At 45.2% G+C, this 22,743-nt stretch overlaps 1 protein-coding gene across 1 annotated transcript in view; it reads left to right on the top strand.

Annotated features, from left to right (window-relative positions):
- Positions 1-22,743, top strand: part of FAM168A (family with sequence similarity 168 member A) — a 124,544-nt gene that overhangs the window by 20,334 nt on the left and 81,467 nt on the right. Inside the window, exon 2 of the mRNA XM_036404203.2 lies at positions 18,195-18,278. The gene's annotated coding sequence lies outside the window, so the exon portion shown is untranslated. The remainder of the gene's footprint in view (positions 1-18,194; positions 18,279-22,743) is intronic.

Here is a 22,743-nt window from a genome sequence, read left to right as displayed (position 1 = left end):
CCAAGGCCAGGTTGGAATTCTAACAGTCTTTAGGGTCCATTCCAACCCAAACCATCCTGTGATTCCTCTTAACATCAGCCTGTGCTGTTACTCAAGTAGTCCATGGTGGTTTTGGACAAGACAAGCCCAAGTACCAGCCCTGTTTTCCTTGTTTCTGGCTGCCAGCTGGATGTGGAGTCATTGATTGCTGTCCTTTGAGCACAGTGGTCCATATTGCTTTAAACCCATTGAGACATGTTGGTTTGATTGTAATTATTGCCTTAATGCATAACTGCAAGGTTTTGATAACTTGTTCAGAGCCTCCAAAAAGGAAAGTAGTGTAAAATGGATTTACATGTTCCACGATCAGGAGGGACTGACATAATCCTCTGCTTGGATGAAAGACCCTCCTGAAGCTTGGGACTGAGCATTTTTTTTTTCTTTTGGTCTTTTGGAAACAAAAGTAAAGATATTGAGTCCAAGATTTATTAAATCCTGATGGATCCTTCTTATGTGCACTTGGAAAGCTCTTCTGTGTTGGCCTGGCCTTTTATCTGCTCGGTCTTAAGATGCTTCTATTTTATCTATTTCTGAACTTGCAGAGCTCCAGAAAGCCTTTCAGCCCAGTTTAATATGGAATAAAGCAAAAAAGCATGGTTTGATTCCAGACCAAGTCGGTCAGGCAACAGTTAGATAAGTATAATTAGACTTGTAATTGGAATGCGTTGTAGACAATTAGTTTTTGTAAATGTGTGTAATTTAATCCCAAGTAAAGGGTCAGGAGGACCTTGCTGTGAACGAGGTTAAGGAGTAACATGTATAATTTCCAGGCCTTCTGATGTTCATGTCTGACACAGCTGGAGAGGAGCATGTCCATCTTTCCAATGGCAGCACAAAATCCACCCTCCACGAGGTGAGTCAGGGCTTCTGTTCTGCCTTTGTCTCCCAGTATCCATTCCAAGAACAGCCTTCATAAATCCATGGGGGATGGATGCTACAGCAGCAGTGATTCATGGAATCCCCCATAAAAACCCAAAGTCTGTGAGGGAACAAGACCCACTCTGTGGGAGTCCATTCAGCTTTTGGGGAAGCTCCTGAGAAATGGGATCTGATCTCATCCCAAACCTTCAGCTCGTGCTCTCTGTGGCAAAGGATCTCACCCGTGTGGTTACACGGCAGCACTTGGGATGTTTTTCTTCCTGCAATCCTTTTGTCAGGAAAGGGGCAGCCCTTCAGCCTCCAAGGTCAGCCCAGGAAAAGGGCCTGCTTCCCAGACATGTGGAACTCATTTGCTTGGAATTTTTGACACCACTTATTACGATCCGGCGCGGCTGCAAGTTCCCAGGCTCTTGGTTTAGGGGTAGGATTGAATGGTAAGGGAGGAACGCCCCAGCTTCTCCCTGGAATTTTAGAACACAGTGCATTCCCAGGATTGAACAGATCCTGCACCATTATGGCTGGCCTTTATAGCTTTAGGAAAACAGCCTCAGTGTGCTGGAGTCCCTGGGCAGGGGCTGGTGGTGCTGGCTGCACCTGGGATTTGCCAGAGTTCTCCGTGTTATTTATGGCTCACGGGCTGCACTGAGCGTGACCCAGGTTCTGTCAGCACAGATGCTGGGGCTGGGGGTGGCTTCCACAGCTCAGTGTTAGCTCCACCAAATGCAAAGCCTGGAAGAGCAGGTTCTGGTTTCTTGCCTTCTGCTGTAATAGCAGGAGCGGTGCAACCGTATGATTAATGGCGAGAGTCCGAAAGTAGCAGGATAATAAACACTGGGAATTCAAAGGAAACCTCAGCTTCTGGCAATTACAGAGTTTGTGCAGCACAGAGATGGAGCTTCTGACTCCAGTGTTATTTGTGACCTACTTGGAACTGAAATGTTGCAAGAGGCTGTTTGTTTAATACTCAATTGCTGTTTTTTTAAAGTTATACCGTATTCGGGTTAAAAACAATCCTTTGAACGTGGACTCAGAGATAAACATTCTCCTCAGAAAATTCCACCAGTTCTTGTTGTCTTAATTTTTACTGCCAGCAAGTGCTCAATGTGTTCCTTCTTTTTCCATTGCAAAAACCCCCGCCCCGAACCTCCATAACCTTTCCTATCATGTATCCAATATTTTACAGAGCAATCACAAAGGGTAGTAAATTGAGTAAAACATACTATCCTTGGCAGGATTTCCCTCATGACTAAATCCAATATGAACAAAGAGGACAAGGGCAAATAACTTCACTTATTCAGGTCATTTTTCATAAGAATCATAAAAATTAGATAGAAAAGACCTATTAGATTATCTCTCCTGTCTTCCATTTTGCCAGTTCTTGGTTGTTCTGTACAGTAACCTTGTGAAATTTTACTTGTCCAAATGGAAGAAAGATAATTTTTCCTGCTGGTTATTATTTCTTTTGAGTGGAAAAGGATGGATAGTTTTTCCATCTGGGCTAGAAGCACTTCTTGTGCTTCTCCAAGGCTCACTTTTAATTGCCACAAGTGTCTCCTCTTCAAGTTCATGTCTTTTTGGGCACCTTGATCTTATCATGAGGCGTTTTCCTAAGCTTGGGCCCATGTTTTTAATTCCACCCCATTATTCCAGTTGTTCAAGTATTGGAGTAACCCCTGAGGCCATCTGTAACAATTTCACCCCATTGTGTTTCTGCCCTTCAAGTGCTCGCCAGGATTAATGTGCCACCAACAGCAGATTGTTCTTGCTGTATACTGGGAATTGTTTATAAATGCTCTTCAGATTAAAATAATTTAAAATCCTCTTAAAAAATTGTTTTCCTCCCCCCAAGAGAACTGCCAAGGAAGTATATATAAGATGACTTCAACCACCCAAAGCAATAAAAACAAAGCCTCTTGCAATGGTAAAGGACCATGAAGAGCTGGAGAGAAGCTGTCGGTGCAGCAGCTCTAGAGCTTGTGTTTAACTCCACACGTGTGGTTTAATTGCTGTGCTGAGCTTCTCACAGGCTGAAGAAAGCAGTGGAATGTTCTTGACATTTGTTGCTCTAAATTGAAGTTGTGTCTGTGTCCAAAAAATGCTGAAATGAATACGGGTTTGGAAGGAGTTAATGTTTAAGGAGTGTATGTGCTTATCTGCTGCTGAAAGGTCACTGAGTAAATTCTTCAATGATCCCAGTGTTGTGGGGGTGCTGCTGAAATGACAGCTCTTGTTCTGTTTCAAAAAAAAAAAAAAAAAAAATCTGAGTTGGGACTCTGGAGCAAGTGGGGATGTGTCTCATGTTGCTGGGAAATAGGGAATCATTGAATCATGTCACAGAATCCAGAATGATTTGGTTTGAGAGGGACCTTAAAAACCATCCAGTGCCACCCATTCCATGGGCAGGGACACCTTCCACTATCCCAGGTTCCTCCAAGCCTTGTCCAGCCTGGCCTTGGACACTTCCAGGGATCCAGGGGCAGCCCCAGCTTCTCTGGGCAGCCTGTGCCATCCTCACAGGGAGGAATTGCTTCCCAGCATCCCATCTATCCCTGTCCTCTGGCACTGGGAAGCCATTCCCTGTGTCCTGTCTTTGCAGGCCCTTGTAAATTGTCTCTCTCCCTCTTTCTTACTGGCTGCTCCAGGCACTCCAAGGCCACACTTAGAGGGCTGGAAGTGCACATGCCCAGGACCCCCAAATCCTTCTTCACAGGGCTCTTTTTCCCCCAGTTTGTTCTTATACCCCAACACAGTGCAGCCCTTGTTGAACCTCATGATTCCCTGGAATCTCCTGCTCCTCCAGCTCGTGTAGGTCCCTCTGGATGGCCCTGTCCTTCAGGAGGGTCCCCTGCCCTGCTCAGCTTTCAGGAGCAGTGGTTGGATGGAGTCAAGTGGTTTGGCAGGGTGCTGGAGCATGCACTGTGAGGTATCCTGTGCATCCTGTGCCAGCAGGTCTGGACCACATGCATGTGTCATCCTCATCTCCTCAGCACCTTGAGAGAGAATTTCTAGCAGTGGAATTTTGGAGGGAAAATAAGGGAAAGGAATGTTCTCAGCTCAGTCAGGGGGTAATTATGTGCCTTAGTTTGTTCTCATCCTGAAGGAGTCTCAGCATCCAGGACTTGGACCTTCCCAGTGTCTGCTTGGTTCCTGAATTACTGTAGGCTCCTGGGTGACATTAGGGAAATCAGGCAAGTCTATAATTCATGAACTGGAGATATATTGAATGTGACAGGGAAAACAAAGAGAAATTAGGATCTACAGAATGAACATTTGTGACAGCAGCAGAGGATTCTTGGAAGCTGCTTCTGGATCTTAGAGGGACTGATGTGCTGCTATAATAAAGGGAAATAAACCTTTAATATATAATAAGGTGTCTTCTTTTGAGAATTGGTTTTTGACACATATATTTGGTTATATTTCAGTCTTAAAAATAGGGTCTTCTGGTCAGGCAGATAAGAAAATAAAGTTTTATGTTTAACAACATCCATAATTGCCCTTATTCTGTCTCTGTGGCCACATCTCATGTGTTGATGCCACTCCCGGGCATCCTGCATCCTGATCCTTGTGTGGAAACACAGATCTGAGGGATGCTGTCCCTGTTCTCTGTGGCTCTTGTGTTGTGAAGTTTGCCTGCCTTTTAAAATGGAAGGGGGGACTACAGTCCGTGGTACCACACAGGGATTTTACTTCAAAATACTCTTGTTTTGGGAGAGTGGTTTCACAGTGAAATAAAACTGGGATCCATTTGCTATGTTCTCCATAAAATCCATGGATGGGAGGGTGGCCATGTACAGACTTGCTGTACATTAATTTTGTTTGTAAAAGCTCTGTAATTATACAGCTCTCCTGCCAATTTGGCACAGGAAGACAAGGAAAATCCCAAGCGGAATGCTCTCCCTATGAAAAGTCTTTCTGTAGGGTTTTTTCCTCCCTTAGCTTGAACATAATAACCTGATTGGCAAAGCATTTAAAAAATGAATTGCAGGGCTTCCAGCGTGAAATGATTGGCTCCATAGGAGTTATGGCTTTTGCATACGTGGGGGAAAAATCCAACTGTGCTGCCAAGATCCGCTGGGATGTCCTCGTGGAGAGCCTGCCAGGCTGCAGTGACCTGGAATGCATCCAGCTGGTGCGTCACCTCTGCTACCAGCGCTGCGTTTCTTCAGCTTTTAACTCAATTCCTGCTCTCCGTGGCAGCTGCTTAATTCTTCTGCCAGAGATAGCTTCAGGAGGGGGAAAAAAAAGAACTGCAAATAGGGGAATTGTTTGGAATATTGGGTCTAAACATAGATGATGGTGATGGCTGGTTCCGTTTTTAGCTTCCTAAAGAAACGAGGCTTATCCAGCAGTGACATCTGCTCGTCGGCTGCTTCCTCACAGGTTGTGAGTGCAGGGGTCAACTTCAGCCAAATTTTGATTAAAAACCAAGTTTTGCTCCAGCTTTTGACGTTTGATGAATGGGGACATTTTGAGCTCAGGTGGTGATTTCTTTTTGGCCACGTGGCTGCAGGGCAGGGGAGGAGGGAAAGTGGGTCATACAAAGCACAGGAGCAGGAGAGGAGGAGAAATGCTGGTGTGTGAGCTCTGATATGAGGGCAAAGAATAAAATCACGGCCAAACCATGTTCCAGTAGCTCCTCGTCTCCAAGAACGGCCTACCCTGTGTCCCTAGGCAGGCTCCCACCAGGGGATGTCTTCTCCTGCTCTGTTCCCCCCTCTCCTTGTGCTGCCATGACCATTTGTGGATCACTGAGGCTCAGGGAACGTTTTTGGCCGTGTTCTTTGAGCTCAGATGAGCTTAAGGCGGCCGGGAGAGTGAAGGCCGGCCTGTCTGAGGCGCCATGGCTCCCGGCGGCCCACAAAGCTGCTTTGCCTCAAGGATTATCCGGCTGCCTGGGAGAGTGCCATGCTTCCAAGTGGGCATGGAAGTGTCTCTGGGAGGAGGATCAGCACCTCACTGTGTCCCCCAGTGCCTGAGCAAAGGTTGGATATTGTGCTTTTTAGCTTGAGTGCTTGAAGTTTCTCTCCTGTGTCAGAATCCAGCAGGCTCGCTTGGTTGGAAGGGGCATGAGGGATCATGCACACCCCTGGCTGACCAAATTCACAGCATGTTCTTTAGGGGGCTGCTGACAGACTTGAGGCATTGGCCACCTTTGCAGGAAGCCACTTCCAACATTTGACCACCCTCTTGGTAAAGAATGCTTCCAAATGTCCAGCCTGTGTGGCCAGTGGGACAGGCCTCCCTTGCCCGGCCCTTGGGTGCATCCCAGGCCGTGGTTTGTCCTCCCTGACCTGCACCCCCAATTCCTGCCTGCAGGGCTCTCCAGCCACTCCTCTCTAAGGATTTGGGTGGATTTGTCCAAACATCTGCTGGACCATGGCTGGTGAAGGCCACATTCTGCTGGGCAGGCTTTGTGGCCATGTGTTCCCCAGTGGGAAAGCAGCAAGGCTGTGTCTTTGGGAATTGCACCAGCCTGGAGAGTAAAAGCTGCAGCTTTCCTTTTGGAGAGGACTTTGCCTCTTTTAGAAATGTTTTAGGGTTTAGTGATGGGGAAATGCTGTGGCTGCAGAGCTCTTTAAGCCCTCCCAGAGTCTGTGGGGAGCTCTCAGCCGAGGGAAGTAAACTGGTGACCTGGAAAAAGAAAATGAAGGAAACAAGATTAGTCTGCTCGACAGGGAATGCCATCCTGGGAGTTATTTTGATTCCTGTCAAAGTAGCAGCCTGAAAGACTTTATGCAGAGAAAATTTGTGGTTTGTAATTGGAGAGGAAAAAAGTGCATACTTTTGAGACATCTATATATGTAAAAAATATAGAGCTCGGTTCCTGGCTGGAGGCTCTGGGAGTGCTTTGGAGAGGCTACTCTGCATGATATCCTTTATTTAGCAACTGTCATGCCCGTTTGTAGGATCTGTGGTGATAGAACCTGTCCTGGGAAACGTCTGAAATCCAGAATCATGAAATATTTAGTGGACCGTTCACTGCTAATGGGCTCCAGCCCTGCGCCAGCACCACAGGATCAGTAACAAAAGGCTCTGTGTGCCAGTGCCAAGCTGCCTGAGACTGCTCTGAGTTTGTTCAAGTCTCATTTCAGGTTTTATCAAAAGCAAAATCTGAGTCCAGCAAGGCAGGGTTTGGTTGGTTGAAACCAGCAAAAGCTTGTTTTATTTTCCTTGCTCAGAGGAAACCTGGGATATGTCATGTGTGGCATACACAGAAGTGAGTTATTTTTTTTCAGCAGTAGATAAATTGATGTGAGAAAAAATACACAGTATTGATTTTCCTTTTCCTGTGGCTTTTGAGAGGTTGTTAATGCAGCAAGTACACAAGAGCACTCATATGTCTGTCTGCACAGTAATCGCTAATAAATTGACTTTCTTAAAAACAATTTTTAGTCTGTAGTTTCAGTGACTTGATTTGTGGAGTAGATGATATCTCCTGGCACATAATTACTCATTTTTGGGCCGTGTAAAAGGGGGGAGGATAAATTTTCCTGCATTATCTGTAGCACTGAGCATCTCTCCTATTACTCACACAAGTTTTTTCTCTGTGTCTTCTTCCTTACTGTAGCTGAGCAAAGGGGTTTTTAAGGATCTGAGCTTTTCTCAGTGTTAAAATTTACAGCACAGACACTTTCTAGAGCTAATTCTTGTGCATTCTGACACAGCAGTGGTCATGATTGTGACAAGGACAATGATTTATACTCAGGGGACCAACAATTTGTTTCTCTCAGTGTCTTCAGAGTGACTGCAAAGAACTTGTTTTCCTTTGGGAAAAAACCCCCAAACCTGCAGTAGGACCCATGGTGATAATCACATTAACAGTCCAGTGAGAGCAATTTGGTGACATGTGACAGAATGTGACATGTCAGGCTCTGTCAGTGTGCTGGTGGTGATGATCTGAGGATGCTGAGGAAGGCAGGAGCTGACCCATGGAGTGGGATGAGGTGTTGGTCCATGTTTGGGGAGTTGTGGTGGGTGTCCTGGTCCTGATGCAGAGATGGGCACATGGTGATGCTTTGGAATCACTGGTCTTCATGGACACTTCTGTGATGCTCTTTGTTCTCACTGTTCTGGGCTTCCAGTCAACATTTGGTGGTCATTAATATTTTCTTCCCATTATCCAGTGCAGGATTGCATTGTGTCCAGTTTCTCCTGGGTATGCTCTGCACAGTCAGTGTTATCTGGGATTTGTTCTAAAGCCTTGGTGGCACAGGGACCATGTTGTCACTGTTGTGAGAAGAGCCAGACATTGATTATGTTGCTCTGAGGTGATTTATTCCCAATAAGTCCTTGTCTTGGCAGTCATTTCAAATCTCATGGCAGTGATCCTTCTTCAGTATCGTTCCTGACAGAATTTTCCTGATTATTCCCTTGGTCTTTGCTATTGTTCTGATGTCCCACTGGTTTTTAGCCACTTTTCTGGTTTTTGGTCTCTCTTCCCATGGTGGTTCTCAAGATCCTGCCAAATCACAGATCTCCACTCAGGAACCTTTCTGTGGAGGAGCAGTGACCGCACTGTGAGGTACAAAGTGAAATTAAGGACTTGGAATTCTTGCACATTCCCAGCACTGCTTTTCCCCCCACACTTTATGTCCTGTTTACAGTGCAAATGGTTTCTGCAGGAGGGCCCTGGACATCTGTGTGTTTGGCTGTTTATTGCAGAAGGCTTTTAGTGGGTCAAGGAAGCACACAGAGGGGAGCTCCTGGAGTGGCCTGCGAAATGATTCTGCTTAGCTTTGTTTTAGCACTCCTTGCACAAACCTCTGCTCCCTCCCCTTGGTTCACAGCTTTCCAAGCTGTGCCAGCAAAAGCAGAGTCAGGCTCTGCTAAACTCAAATACAGCACGGGGAACATTTAATTTGCATTTGTGCAGAGGTGCTTAATTACAAACACCTCTCCTCCTGCCACAGTACTCCTGGTAGTTCCTTGATTGCTCCCAGTAGGGAGCTGAGCAGCTTTGAGGGTGGATATTGTTCCCTTAGGTTTAGGAAGGTTTTCCACATCCCAAGGAGTGTGGTGTGCTGTGAGATGGATGAGTAAAGGTCAGTGGTTTGATGTTCCCAGAGGGCTGCTTATTACAGGATGTAATCATGGAATCACAGAATATCCTGAGTTGGAAGGGACCCACAAGGATCATTGTGTCCAAATCCTGGCCATGCTCAGTACAATTCCAAGGATCCCACTATGAATCCCACTCCAAGGATGTGTGTAAAACCCTCCCTGAGGGTTCACAGCATGACCAACACTTTTAAACTCTCTCTCAAGGATTTAGTAGGTGGGGTAGCATGCACCATCTGTAAAACCATGGATGAACTGGAAGAAAAGCTTGTGGTGAGACAGGAAAAACCCCAAAACCTGAGCTATTGCCTGAGGTAACATGGGAATCCCCATTAGAAAGATTTAGGTTAGAAAACACATCTGCCAAGAGTTTGGCTCTTGGAATTCCATCAGGGAAGTCCCACCTTATTTTCTTCTAGAGATTAAAAAACAAACAAACAAAAAAATCCCCCAAAACCCATCCTGAAAATACATTGCCTGTCTGCTGTATTATTTACATGCCTAGAACTGGACATCCTCTTGCAGTGCATCCAAATCCTCTCAAGAGATGGTCCCAGGATTTTTCAGGTCCTACTTTGGACATGCAAGCCTTAGATCCAACTTGGAAATTGTCAGGGAAGTATTTTCTACTGAAACACAAATATCCCCTTCTCACCCCCTCAAGAAACATTAAAGCCTGTTTGGAGGAGTGAAAGTGCAGTACAACATTTAGTTATAAACTGAAGATTTCCAAGCTATGTTGACTTAGAGCATCTGTTAGTGAAACATGTCTGCTCTGCAGACAGTTTTTGTACTTGTGCTGTGCAAGCACATTTCAAACAAGCACAGCAAATGTGCTGCTGAGAACAATCCAGCAGTGCTGCTTGGGTCATTTAGATGACTTAATAGGTCTTTTCTTTTTCCTTGCTATCTGTATTAAATCAATGATTCATATAAATTATGCCAAAGGGAGTTAATTGTTATTGCATGGTATAAAAAGCTGCCAAACTACGGGCAAAACTCTGATTGCAGTGCATGGAATAAAATGGAGCTGTGTTCTGATTGCTGAAAGCATAAAATGGCTGAACCTGTCACCCCTACCAGAACAGCCTGGACTGGAATTCCTGTGGAAATAGTGGCAGCAAAGGAATTGTAGAAGCAAAGGTTTGGTGACTGTGGCATGTTTGGAGGTTTTGGAACATTTGGAGGTCTTCAGAACACACAACAAACATTAAATGTCAAATAGCCAGCTGAAAGAACTGTGCTTCTCTGGTGCCCAGATCTGCAGAGGAATTTAGGAATTTAACTTTGTTGTTTCAGGGGGAGTTGAGCTCCTAAATATCTTCATGAGATTGGACTGTGGTCTGTATAATTTGGTTTATTTCTTATCTCTGCAAGAGGGGCACTGCTACCGTTCTCTCTTGAGGTTTGCCCAGCACATTTTCAGGGCTTTTTGAAGAGGAATAGGTGCTTCTCAGGGTCTGGAGCTTGATTGTGTCTTTTCTAGCTTTTCAAGGTTGGACTTGATGATCTTGGCTGTCTTTTCCAGCCTGAAGGATTCCATGGCTCTCAGAGAGTGGCACAGCAAGGGCACTTCAAGACAAGCTCAGGTGCTACACTTTGCTGTGGAATATTTCTCACTGTAGCCAGTGGAGAGGCAAAAGAGGGTCTGTCATGTGTTACTTAATTTTGATGTGCATTCTGCACTAAATCTGACATGGCCCTTTCCTAGGGAAGCTGCATTTTACATGGAAGAAGCTCAAACAATGAGAAGTTCATGGAATCATGGAATGGCTTGGGTTGGAAGGGACCTTAAAGCTCATCCAGTTCCTATCCCCTGCCATGGCAGCGACACCTTCCACTGTCCCAGGTTGCTCCAGCCTGGCCTTGGACCCTGCCAGGGATCCAGGGGCAGCCACAGCTGCTCTGGGCACCTGTGCCACGTCCTCTCCACCCTCACAGGGAAGAATTTGTTCCCAATATCCCCTTGATCCTGCTCTCTGGCAGTGGGAGGCCATTTCCCCTTGTCGAATAATATGAGAGCTGAAGCACTGCCTGTTGTACAAAGCAGAATGGAAAAATACACACTTTTAGGAATTGTTTGAGCTAAGTCTGGGTTTTTTCTGCAAATAAAAGTAGTTTTCAAATAGCACTAGGAAATAAAATAGAGGAGCATGTGGGATATGTAGGTCTGGGGTAGGATGGAGGAGGACAACATCAGGGAGATGTTGGCACAGAAGAGTGTTTGGAACGAGAAGGTGGATTTGTTGGAGCCAGTGGGAAAGTTCAGGAGCACCACGACACATCAGAAACTTGGGAAACGGCCGTGCTGGAAATGAGGAAATCCACACTCTGCAGTGACTAAATAATGAATAAGGGACCATTTCTGGCCTGCTCAGTGACCTGACCCCACTGTAGCCGCGAAATGTGTGGGGTAAGGATTAATGTGCCTTAGGCAAGGTCCGTGCTGGGATTGGAACAGGAAATGATTAAAGTCCTTTGCAAAAGCTGGAGGAAAGCTCGTTATTTTGCTCTAATATTATCAGGAATTTTTATAATCCATGTGCAGTGTTCAGGATGGTGATGTAGTTGAGTGTTGGGGGGCTCCCCACTATGATCTCTTTAAAAACTGGGGAATATTACTCTACATTTTGGTGAGTTTTCCACCAGCACTGTAATACCTGTCCCTGTGTGGCCTAGGGAATTAAGTGAACAAAAATTAAGTCTACAGTGACAGAAATTGCCAATGACTTCTAGAGGAAGGAGAGATTGGGACTGCTTCAAACAAGTGCTTAATAAACCCCAGTGAAAGAAATGTTGACTTAACTAATTTTTAATTGCTTTTAAGCTCTTAAGTGAGTTTGGTATTGAAAGTAATTAAAGGCCTTGAAAGATTGTGGGGAACTTTGGGAACACCTTTATGGAAAGGCAGTTACTCACCTTAAAATAATTTTTACTGCTACCTAATCTGTCTGAGTCGCTCAATTAAGTACTTAATGAAGTGTGGTTCAGCACAGGGATGCTGCTCAGGTATGGCAGAATGTGTGTGCTTTGGGTATAATGGAAGGCAAAACACCTGATAAATAGTCAATTGTTGCTTTGAGAAACTTTATGGATAGATAAAAAAAGACCAATCAGTTTTGTGAAGCCCTTTTTTGACCAGGACTCCTTTTCCCAAGGCATACACAAGAACTGGAATGGGTGAATTTTCTAGAGCTGCAAGGTCTCCTTGCAGAATCACAGTTTAAACAATGTTTTCATCAGTGTGGCTCAGTTGGTTTTTCAGATGGAAATAACTCCAGCAGGAAGTGTCTCTGTCAATACAACAATCTCCAAATTGATTTTGTTGTCATGTTTCCATTGAGGACGGTGCAGAAAAGATTTCAACGCTGCCTTGTGCGGCTGCAGCAGAAAAACATCCTGAAGGGATCAAGGGCTGTTCTTAACCTGGAATTCAGGTTGAGAGAGGGGACTCTGCCCCTGAGCTCAGGTGAGACCCCACCTGCAGAGCTTCCCCAGCCCTCGGGACACAGCAGCAGCACCTGGAGCTGCTGGAGAGAGCCCAGAGGAGGCCCCGGAGCTGGAGCCAGGCTGGGAGAGCTGGGGGTGCTCGCCTGGAGAGGAGAAGGATCCAGAGAGCCCCTTTAGGTACTGGAAGGGTCTCTCAGTGCTTATTTTCTGTGCTCTATTAGCAGTAGGATCTGTGTTCCCAAACTTGCTACTCAGCAATGCACTGAGCTGAATGATTCTGATATTCCAGTTATTCTGAGTTTGGAGATTGAAGAAAAGCCCTCCCCAAAAGATGGCCTGGGTAAATTGAAGTAGATTATTAAACCAGGCTAGAATTTATTGCCCTTTGCTTTTCTAAACACAATGAAGTGAAAATCAAGAATGAGGGCATTTGTCTTCAGTGTGTATTTTTCTGGATTACAAACTTTGGCAGATGTGGTGCAGAGCGATATTTCTTGGCAAACTGGCATGTTTGAAAGACTGGCCTTAGAGAAATGAGTCTCTTTTAAATAGAGCTAAATATAAAAGCAAACCAGCTCTCACTCTGTTTAAGTCTCTCTTATCTGCTGGTAGGAGTTCAGATTAGAGTGTCTGACTTAAATATCTCGAACCCACCCATCCTGCTGCTGCCTTGACTCCCAGTTCAGCACCTGAAAATCCAGGGCTTGACTGGAGCACGGAGCCCAGTGCTGATATTTCAGTAGCAGTTGTCCTTTTCCTGCTCTTTGGCTCCAAAAGCAACCTCTCCAGTTTTTCAGGGGATTAGACTCTTTTTTTTTTTTTTTTTTTAATCAGTAACTGTGAGTAAGTAAAAATGCAGATGGGATTTGCTGCTTTTCCTAAGCTTGCTCTGCCCTTCTGGCCTTCTGCTGACATCCTCCAAGTGGAAAGTTATTTTAAGGATACAGTGGAAGTGATGTCGAAGGGAGGTGTGGTCAGGGGTGACATTCAGAACCCTGATGTGTGTCACTTGCCTTGCTTGGGGACTGAGCCAACAGGATCTTCCTGGAGAAAGGACGATGCCCCAACTTTGCCAGTTCAAGGCTTTCCTCACTTTTCTTGCCTCTTGAGTTCTCACTTTGATCCTGCATGTAAAAAATGAAGGAGGATCCTGGGATATTTAATACTCTGGGGTTTCAAGAACCATCTAATTTTAGAAGCTCATTGCACACCTGGAGATGTTGAGTCATTGTGTGTGGTTCCATGGAGTTTTCCTGGAGGGATGTTTTCCCATGGTGGATGTGAGCAAGGTGCTGCTGAACCACAGGCCCTTTTCACCCTCTTCCTTAAAAACTCCTTCCCCTCCTGACTGGCCAGAGCCATTGCTGGTGATTCCCAGCAATTCCAGTTCTTCCACCAGCTGAGTGCTGGAGATGGGTCTTTGGCAGGAGGGAGCTCAGGAGCCAGAGGCAGCCCTGGGAGCCTTTCCCTCCTGAGCATCCTCAGTGTTTGGGGAATCCAGGGGTGAATTCCTGCTGGTGCTGCCCCTCTTGCTCCATGCCAGTTCCACGGGCTGTGTCCTGTATTTCCTGACTCCAGGGTGAAGATGTCCCTGGGAGCCTCCCTCCTCCTTTGCCTGTTCCCCTGGGCTCTGCTGGTCCAGCTCTCCCAGGGCCAGCTGGTGAACCAGATCAGGGAACAGCAAGCCCAGGTTATTTTTAACCTGGATCCCTTCCCTCATCCAAGTCTCAGTACAGCTCTGGGCCACTCCTGATGGCTCCACGGCAACTGCCGGTTTTTAAGGAGAGGAAAGACAGGAAGGTGCTTCCAGCCAGGAACGACCCTGTGGTTTCCTGCAATGTTCTCTGCCTTCCAAAATTATTTCTTTCCATGCCTTTATTTCCTCCTAGGTATTTGCACAGATGTTTTCGCTTCCAGTTGCTCCAGGTGGATCTTTAATTTTATTTTTTTTTAATGTGCCCTGAGCAGAATGGAATTCAGATCCATTCTGGATAATTTGTATACATTTATTAACATTTTGCCCTATTCTTCCACAATTTAGGTCCTAAGTGCATTAGGCTCCATGACAAACGTCTCTGGTATCCTCTCTGTGGTGTCTCCTTGTTCATGGCTTAACACTGCAGCCTTCACTATTGCCTTTAAATTCTGTTTCTTTAATTCCATTCCCTGTGTGAGTAAAGGTGTCTGAATTAACCTTCACAATGAACCTGCCAGGGCTTTTCCCAGTGTCCAAATAGATTCTCATTAATCCCTCTTTTGTAATGCAGGGAAGGCTTGTGTTGAAGTGTTTTGCTTTGATTTTATTATTTTTATTTTTAAATAGAGGAAAAGGCCACACTGAGGCAGCTCTCACTGAAAGGTTTATTTTTATTTCTAAGACAATGGCTGCATATAAATTTTAATGCTGCACTTTCTGGAGATTGACTGCTGTCAGTAGAACAGTCAATATTTCCTTCAATTAACAATAATCTTAGATAATGAAATTGTTTTGTTTTCATTACAAAGTCATTTGTGACTTAGAAGCCCCGAGGTGCCTTATAATATATAACTTGCCCAAGTGAAAATAATTATTCCAGAGTAAATTCTAGAACAAGTTTGGGAAAATTCTTGAAAACAGGCAGTAAAGAAAGTGAACGTTGACTTTTGGGGAACTTTTCCATTTTGAGGGGTTTAGTTACTCATAGGGCTAAACCCAAAATGTTATGGAATAGGATTTAACCCTGCAGAATGTCAGACATTTGCTGAATGTTTTTATCTTCATTTGATAAGCAGTTGTGGAGTGCATTTTTATGCTACCACTATTTTATCAGAGCCCTCTGCAATCCACCAAAGCAGGTGTTTTAATCACCACATCCTAATTAACTCAATCTATTTTATAATCCATCTACCTAGCTCCCATCACTGGAGTTTTGTGGAAAGAAGAAGGAAAATAATGGATTAAAAGAGAAATACAGAAGAATAATAAGATCATCACTGAAGTGTAGCTACTAAAACAAAAGAAGAAAACTAAATTTGGGGCATAGGAGGGAGGATAGAATTAAAAATCCTGTTTGCTGCTTGAAATAGCACATGGAGTTGACGAAGATATTAGGGAATGAGCTTCCCTACTTAGTAGTTGCAGTAATCTTAGGAAATATTAAGGGATTTAATCTCTTTCATAGTAAGAAGAAAGTGGGAATGGAAGAAGGAATTCTGGGCTGCAGGAACCTGCTTTGGTATCTTTGCTTAACTTGATAAGAGGGATGGAGAGGGACTTTTTATGGGAGCTTGTAGTGCCAGGACACAGGGAGTGGTGTCCCAGTGCCAGAGGGCAGGGTTAGGTGGGATATTGGGAAGGAATTCTTGGCTGTGAGGGTGCTGAGGCCCTGGCACAGGTTGCCCCACAGGCAGGCAGGGCTGTTTTTTTTTCCTGTGTTCCTAAAGTTTTCCCTGACTAAATCCCAGATCACACTCTTGATGAACAAGGCTGTGCCAACAGGACCTCTCAGCACTGTGCTATTTCCCTAGATTTTCCAAAGGCTTACCTTCTCACAAATTCATTTGCTTTTTCTCCTTCTTTAATGAGTGTCTTTGCACTTCCACTCAAAGACACTGATTGGGACTGATTGTTTTTCTGCAAATACATCCAAATTTGGTCAATCCTGCCTGTTCCCTGCTGGTTTTTGAGCAGTGGCAGAGGGCAGGGATGTGTGCTGGCAGCTGGAGAGCCTCCTTCTCTGCAGCTTTTCACAGCTTCTCTCTGCAGCAGCAGCATCCACTCCCTCTGAACTGAATGATTTTGACTTCTGGTCAGGAAAAGACAGAAAAGGAGCCAAAAAAACCCAAAAAAGGGTTAATCTGCTGAGTGGTAGCACAATGCAAGCAGGTATTGATGGTGTTACAGCTAAAGCAAGATGCAGCACCAAGGTTAATGAGAGGTGGGCACTGTCCTTCTCCCTCTCTGTAGCAGCAGAGCTGATCAAGAGTGGGAATGTTTGGAGAATCCCTCAGCATTAAAGGCTGTGGCAGTGCTGTCCTCCTGCCAAATCCTGGAAACCCTCTGGATGTTCAGCACCATTGCACACTCACCTTTAGTGCTTGTCAGCAAGAGCTATGGACTTCCTTGGTTTATACACACATGAGGATGTGAAAATGTCCCAAAAATGGGGACTTGGGGCAAACTGAGGTATCAGAGCAGCTCTGAAATGAAATAATAATGGTAAAGGTGTGGGGATTGAGGTGTGAAAGCAACAAAGGAGTGGTTGGTGATCCTGTGGTTGATGCTGAGCCTGGTGCAGCAGGCAAGGCTTGCTTTCCCGAAATCCAAGGGGGGAGGAAGATGTGAGGGAGGTGCTTTTCTCCCCCATTTACTTGAACACTTATTTTCAGCTTCTCTTTTGCCACAAAAGGAGTAATTTGTTTAATTTTACAAAATGTTACTGAAGCTGTTGGAAGTGGAGCTGCAGCCCACGTCTTCTTAATAAATGAGAGTGTGTATTCCTGGAAGGAAGTTAAAATGGGGCTGTGTTATATTTGGTACCTCCTGAAGTACTGAGGCTACTTTGAGTACAGAATGTGCTCTGAGAAAGACTAATTTGCCACTGCAGAGCTTGATGGGATGAGATTTGTCAAGTCCTTGCTGAAATTCACTTACACTTTCCTCTCTCTCCTGAAGATATTTTAGGGCTCTATCTCTGAATTGAAGGGCCATAAAAACAAGTCAAAAAGCCTGAAACCAGAATTAAATTCCATGCCATGAATATGCTTCTTATAATGTAGAAATACTGAAGTCAAGCACCCTTAGAAACAACAGGTGGAGATGTTCCTGACCTCTTTTCCTGAGTGTGCTCATGCTCCTGCTAGCACCAGGGTTTGGATTATTGGGCCATTGGAGCATCAGCAGGGTGGGTTTTGACTTCTTTCCAAGGATGCTATCTCTGATGGCAGGTGGTGGCTTCCTGCAGGAGGCAGGAAGAAGAAAGATTCAGTAAAAATGAGATTTTACTGTTTTCTGTTCATTTACAAATTCATGCTGTTTCACTAGATGCCTGGAAGGGTCTGGTGGTGCAATTCTACAGGGAAAGGTGGGATGTACCAGCACTCCCTAAAAAAACCTCAGTTGTTTTACTGGATTCAATGTTTTCTGCCTCCTGCTTTCTCCCCCAGAGTGTTTTTTGAGTGAATGTAAACTAATACAGGATCAGTGGTTAGAAACCATGAAAAAATATTTAATGTAAACCTTTCGGTACTGGGTTGATTAAAATAAACAACTGTTCCGAGGAGCTGGTCCTGCTTTGGGAACAGTAGGGTTTCTGTTCCTCCCTATAATGCATAAAGCATGTGGAGTGCCTCGAGAGCTTTTTTTGGGTGCTGCACTTCATTTTGAGGGATTTCATTTTCAGTTCTCGGAGCTTTTGTGTCAGCTGGGAAGGGAGGATGTAGGAGTAACATGTAGAACTCAGGCTAAAACCTGTTTAGTCCCAAATCCTGACAAATAGCTGGTAAACAAGTTTTTAAATGAAAGCTTGGACTTTGTTTTCTCCCTCTGGGAAGCTGGGAAGGCCTTGGTCTTATTGCCAGCTCTGGTGTCCCTTCCCTCTCCTCGTACCCTGCGGCTCCAGCGCTCCTCCTTTTTTTGCCTGCATTTCTTACATGTCCCATTTCTCCTTCTGCTCCAGTGGAGGTGAAGCCCACTCTGAGCTGGGAAGAGCCGTGTTTTCTTCCAGCAGGTTTTCCACAGAGCCTCACGGGTGTTTTTCTCTCTCTCTCTCTCTCTCTTGCTGCTGCAGAGCTCTGGAATGCTGTGAAGACTCCCAGCCCAGGCACACTCCTCTCCGGATTATCTCCATCCCAAGGAAGCTCGTATCCAAGAGGTACCAATTCTTCCTGTCTTTGTGCCCTTCAGTTTTAGCTGCTCCTCCCAAAACCCTTTCCCTGCTCCCTCCAGACAGGAAAGCCTTGGATGCTGTGGAGATTGCAGCTGTTGCTGTTTGATGTTCTTCTTTCACTTTGCTACAGAAGCACTTTACATTTTCAAATAAGTGGTTTCTGGGTCAAGAAATGCATAAGCTGAAGCTCCAGCAACACTCTGTGCCTGGTGTGTTTTATTGTGTTGATTTAGAAAGTTAATAAACATCAGGTCTTCAGCAGCCTGAGTAAAACACACAGTACTTATGTGCTGCTCCTATAAAGAATTGTGAGAGGGGTTCTTTTTTTAGTGTTTATTAGTTTTAATATCTTCCTAGTAAGTAATACATTTTTGTTCTATATTAAAAAGGAGACTTGTGTTCATTAGCTGGGTCACAATCCCCAGGTTGGCACAGACACCATTCCTGATATAAACTTCTGTCATTCGCCTGGAGACAGGCAAATTGTTTTCTAATAGTTTCTATTTCTTGGGAGAAGAAAGCTGGAAACAATGTTTTCAAATAGAAACTTTGCAGTGTCATTTGGTTGGAGCACTTTCTGTCTTAACTCCTTATTTTGGTTTATAGAGCCCAGCGTGATGAAACCTGAGCAGGTCAAGCCTTTTGAGCATGTACATATATTTTTAAATATATTTATATATATGTGTGTGTAAGAGAATTTAATATGTTATAACAGTGGGACAGCATGATCTACAAGAGCTGTGAAACAGGAACATATGTCCTCAGGAAATCCCTCTGGAAAGTATGCTGGGAAAATGTCCCTGTGTGCCTGCCCTTCAATTTTCCCTTAGGGATTCACACTTCCCCGTTGGGCAGAGAAGACACAGGGATGGCTGAAGTGTCTGTCTGACCCCATCCAGCTGTTCTTGTGCAGGAATATGGAAAAACCAGGCTTGACTCTATGTTTTTTTCCATTTTATATGTTTTGCTGCTCACTTAATGACATGAACTTTAAATGTCAGCTGCTCTTGGGTCTGCTGCACTGCGTTGGGATCAAACCTTTGGGCACACTCTGACCCTTATCCTCACAATAATTTGGCACTCCAGCCCTGCTTTGGGAAAAGCTGCCCTAAATCAATGCCTCCTTTATAGATACGGACAAAATGTGGGTATTTCTTCCTCTCCTGCTACCCCTGCTTAGGTGGGATGGGACAGAAAATGCCAAGGATTTCAGAAAAGCTTTTCCTTGTTTGAGGCAACAATAGTGATGATCCCTTGTCCATCTCCTGCTTCCCCTTTTCCCCTCTTCATGCTAGAAAAAAGGATATTTTTTTTAAAAAAGAGGATTTTGGAGCTGCTCCTATCCCTTTTTTTCTGTATGGTTCCCCAGTTTGGGCTGTGCAGCCTTTTTGGGATCTGAGAAGCAAAACTCCAGAGCTGTGGAAGGGGAGAGGCAAAGCCAAGGGTGGGTTTGGTGGCTGGTGAGATGGGAGAAGGGACACAAAGTAAGTCTGGAAGTGATGGGTGGGAGATCCAGAGAACTAGATTGTGTTTTAAGTGGGAATACGTGGAGTGTTGGCTTTGCATAAGAAAGCTCCTGCTCCAAGGGCTCCTGGTCCAATCCAGCTACAGATGAAGAAATTTGAAGCTCAGGAGTGGAATTGATGGAGCCTGTGGAGCTTTGTGACTTTATCTTGAGTTGAACCCCTCCCTGTTAGACACTGTGTTCATTCAGGAATCAAAAGGTGGAGAAAATTGAGTTAAACTTGAATGTGTGAGTGCTCCATGTCTTAGCTTACTTAGGTTGTTTCCTGCTTGGGAAATACCCCACTCCCCCACATCCTAATTGAAATTCCAGCAATTAAATAGTTAAACACGGTGTGTCTATAAAATCCATGTGTTTCTATAAATACCTCTCTTATCTCTGTAATGGTTTGGTTTGATGTAAATATTTTTAAATGTGCTTTTACATTAGGCTGGTTTTTATCCAGTGTGTGTGAGTGGAATTTGGAACTGGGCCTGGACTTCATACTTCTGCTCCTCAACGTTTCTGAACTCATGTGGAAAATTTCTGGACTTTAAGTCTCCTGAGCATCTCTGCCAGTTTGGTGGGGTCTTCACTGGGCTGGGAATGCACTGAATCCAGAGCATTTTGCAAGCAGCTCTTGGACACTTTGATGCTGTTGGGAACATCATTTAGTGAATTTTTTTAGAGCAGGAGCTAATCCTTTTGTTCACAGATCTGAAGTTTTTCTGCATTGCCAGCTCTGTTTTGGAGAACAAAATTCCTTTCAGACAGCATGTGATATGGAAAATGATGTCTGTCAAGCCAAGTTGTGTGCTGCATCCAGCTCTGGGGCCCCCAACAGCAGCAGCACCTGGAGCTGCTGGAGAGAGCCCAGAGGAGGCCCCAGAGCTGCTGCAGGGCTGGAGAGAGCTGGGGGTGCTCACCTGGAGAGGAGAAGGCTCCAGGGAGAGCTCAGAGCCCTTGCAGGGCCTGAAGGGGCTCCAGGAGAGCTGCAGAGGGACTGGGGACAAGGCATGGAGGGACAGCACCCAGGGAATGGCTCCCACTGCCAGAGGGCAGGGATGGATGGGATAGTGGGAAGAAACTGTGGCAAAAACATTTTAAAAGGGGACTTTTTAGAGGAGTGGATCTGACTCAGAAAAGTATTTGCAAGAGCGTTACCTAGGGTGAAATGCTGGGTCTTTAATCTTTATAATTCATCACCTTATACAAGGAGGAAGTTTCCCTACGTGATCTCTTACAGCATATCTAGGTACATCATAGAATCCCCAAATGGCCTGGGTTGGAAGGGACCTCAAAGCCCATCCAGTGCCACCAGGACACCTTCCACTGTCCCAGGCTGCTCCAGCCTGGCCTGGAATACTCCCAGGGATGGGGCAGCCACAGCTTCTCAGGGCTTCCCCCCACTCCCAGGGAAGGGTTTCTTCCTGTGATCCAGTCTAAAGCTCTCTGTCAATTAGTAAAGTGTCTGTCTCCATCTTTCCCTTCAGGTTCCCTTCAGGTCCTGGAAGGTCCCCATTAGGTCACCCCAAAGCTTCTCTTTTCCAGGCTGAACACTCCCAATTCTCCCAGCAGAGCTGCCCCATCCCTCTGATCCCCGTGGTGCCCTGTCTGGATCTGCTCCAGCAGCTCAGCAGCAGCAGTGTGCTCTGTTCAAGGGCTCTGTGGCTGAGGTGAGCTTATGGGAAACACCCTCCCTGTCCCCCCCCACCTTTCCACAGCGCCTTCCTGCAGTATTCTCCACATTCCTGCCCTCACAAAAGCCGTGCTGGAAGCAGGGGCCTTTCTCTCAGATGTATAATTCAGCCCCTCTTCCCAGCATGCCAGCCTTGTTTGTGTTGATGAATGAATGTTCCCTGTGTACAGCCTGCAGATTACTCTGCTCCTGGACTGCAGTCCTGCTCAATGTACCTGGTTCTGATTAAGTGCATTTGAATTTGGGAGTGTGCTTAATGAGCTACACCTTTCACAGATTCTTTTGTTAATTCAGAAAAGCTGCCTGCTCTGATTTATGGCTCCAAAAGGGGTAAACTGCCATTAAAAGCATTAATTAGTCTTGCTTGACTGCACAAAGAATAGACTTGGTGTGAGCCAGTTTTTGATTTAGCCCTTTGATTTTTGCCTAAGCTTGTTAGAGGGTCTGTATCTCTGGCTGTCTCATGCTGGATTGTATAATTGGAATTTTGTGTGAAATTCTTGGGCTGAAGGAGGAAGAGCCAATTATAATCAATAAAGTTGTAAGGCAATTGGGCAGAACTTTGCAGATAGTTTAATACAGAAATGTTCCTTTTTAACATGTGGAAGTGATGACTTGGGATTGTCAGATTGGCAGGAAGGATATCCTGAGGGTTTGCTGTGAGCTCTGGGCACTGTTGGTAAACCTCAGGAAGGAAAATATTCTCAGGAGCCTTGGATCTGCCCATTCAGCTGCATGTGAATCCCAGAATCCCAGCATGGCTGGGCTTGGAAGGGACACAAGGCTCATCCAGTCCAACCTCACTGCTCAAGGAGGATCCCAAGAGCAGGTAACCCAGCATTGTGTCCACCATCCTTGGGATTGTGGGTTTTGGCTATCCCCAGGGAAGGAGACTCCACACCCCTCTGGGCAGCCTGTTCCAGTGCATGGTCACCTCACAGGAAAGTTCTTCCTCCCCTTCAGGAGGAACTTCCTTCATTCCGGTTTCTTCCCATTGCCTCTCATCCTGTTGCACCACCCAGCAGAGCCAGGTGGTAGCACTGGTGGTTTTTTCTTTCCCTCTACATCTTTATCCATTTTCTACAGGCTAATTGGAAAAAAACCAAAAAGCCCTAAACGCTGGAACATTGTCTGAGTTGTATCCTTGGAAATCCTATATTATATTGATGAGTATATTTCAGTGTCTGGTAGTTCCTGTACTTCTCAATTCTGGCCATCAATTCTGCACACAAAAGTTTGAAAATTAA

Source organism: Molothrus ater, chromosome 2 (assembly GCF_012460135.2).
Source record: "Molothrus ater isolate BHLD 08-10-18 breed brown headed cowbird chromosome 2, BPBGC_Mater_1.1, whole genome shotgun sequence".
Classification (NCBI taxonomy): Eukaryota; Metazoa; Chordata; class Aves; order Passeriformes; family Icteridae; genus Molothrus; species Molothrus ater.
The sequence above is the reverse complement of the archived record's forward strand: the minus strand, read 5'-3'. Positions and strand labels throughout refer to the sequence as shown.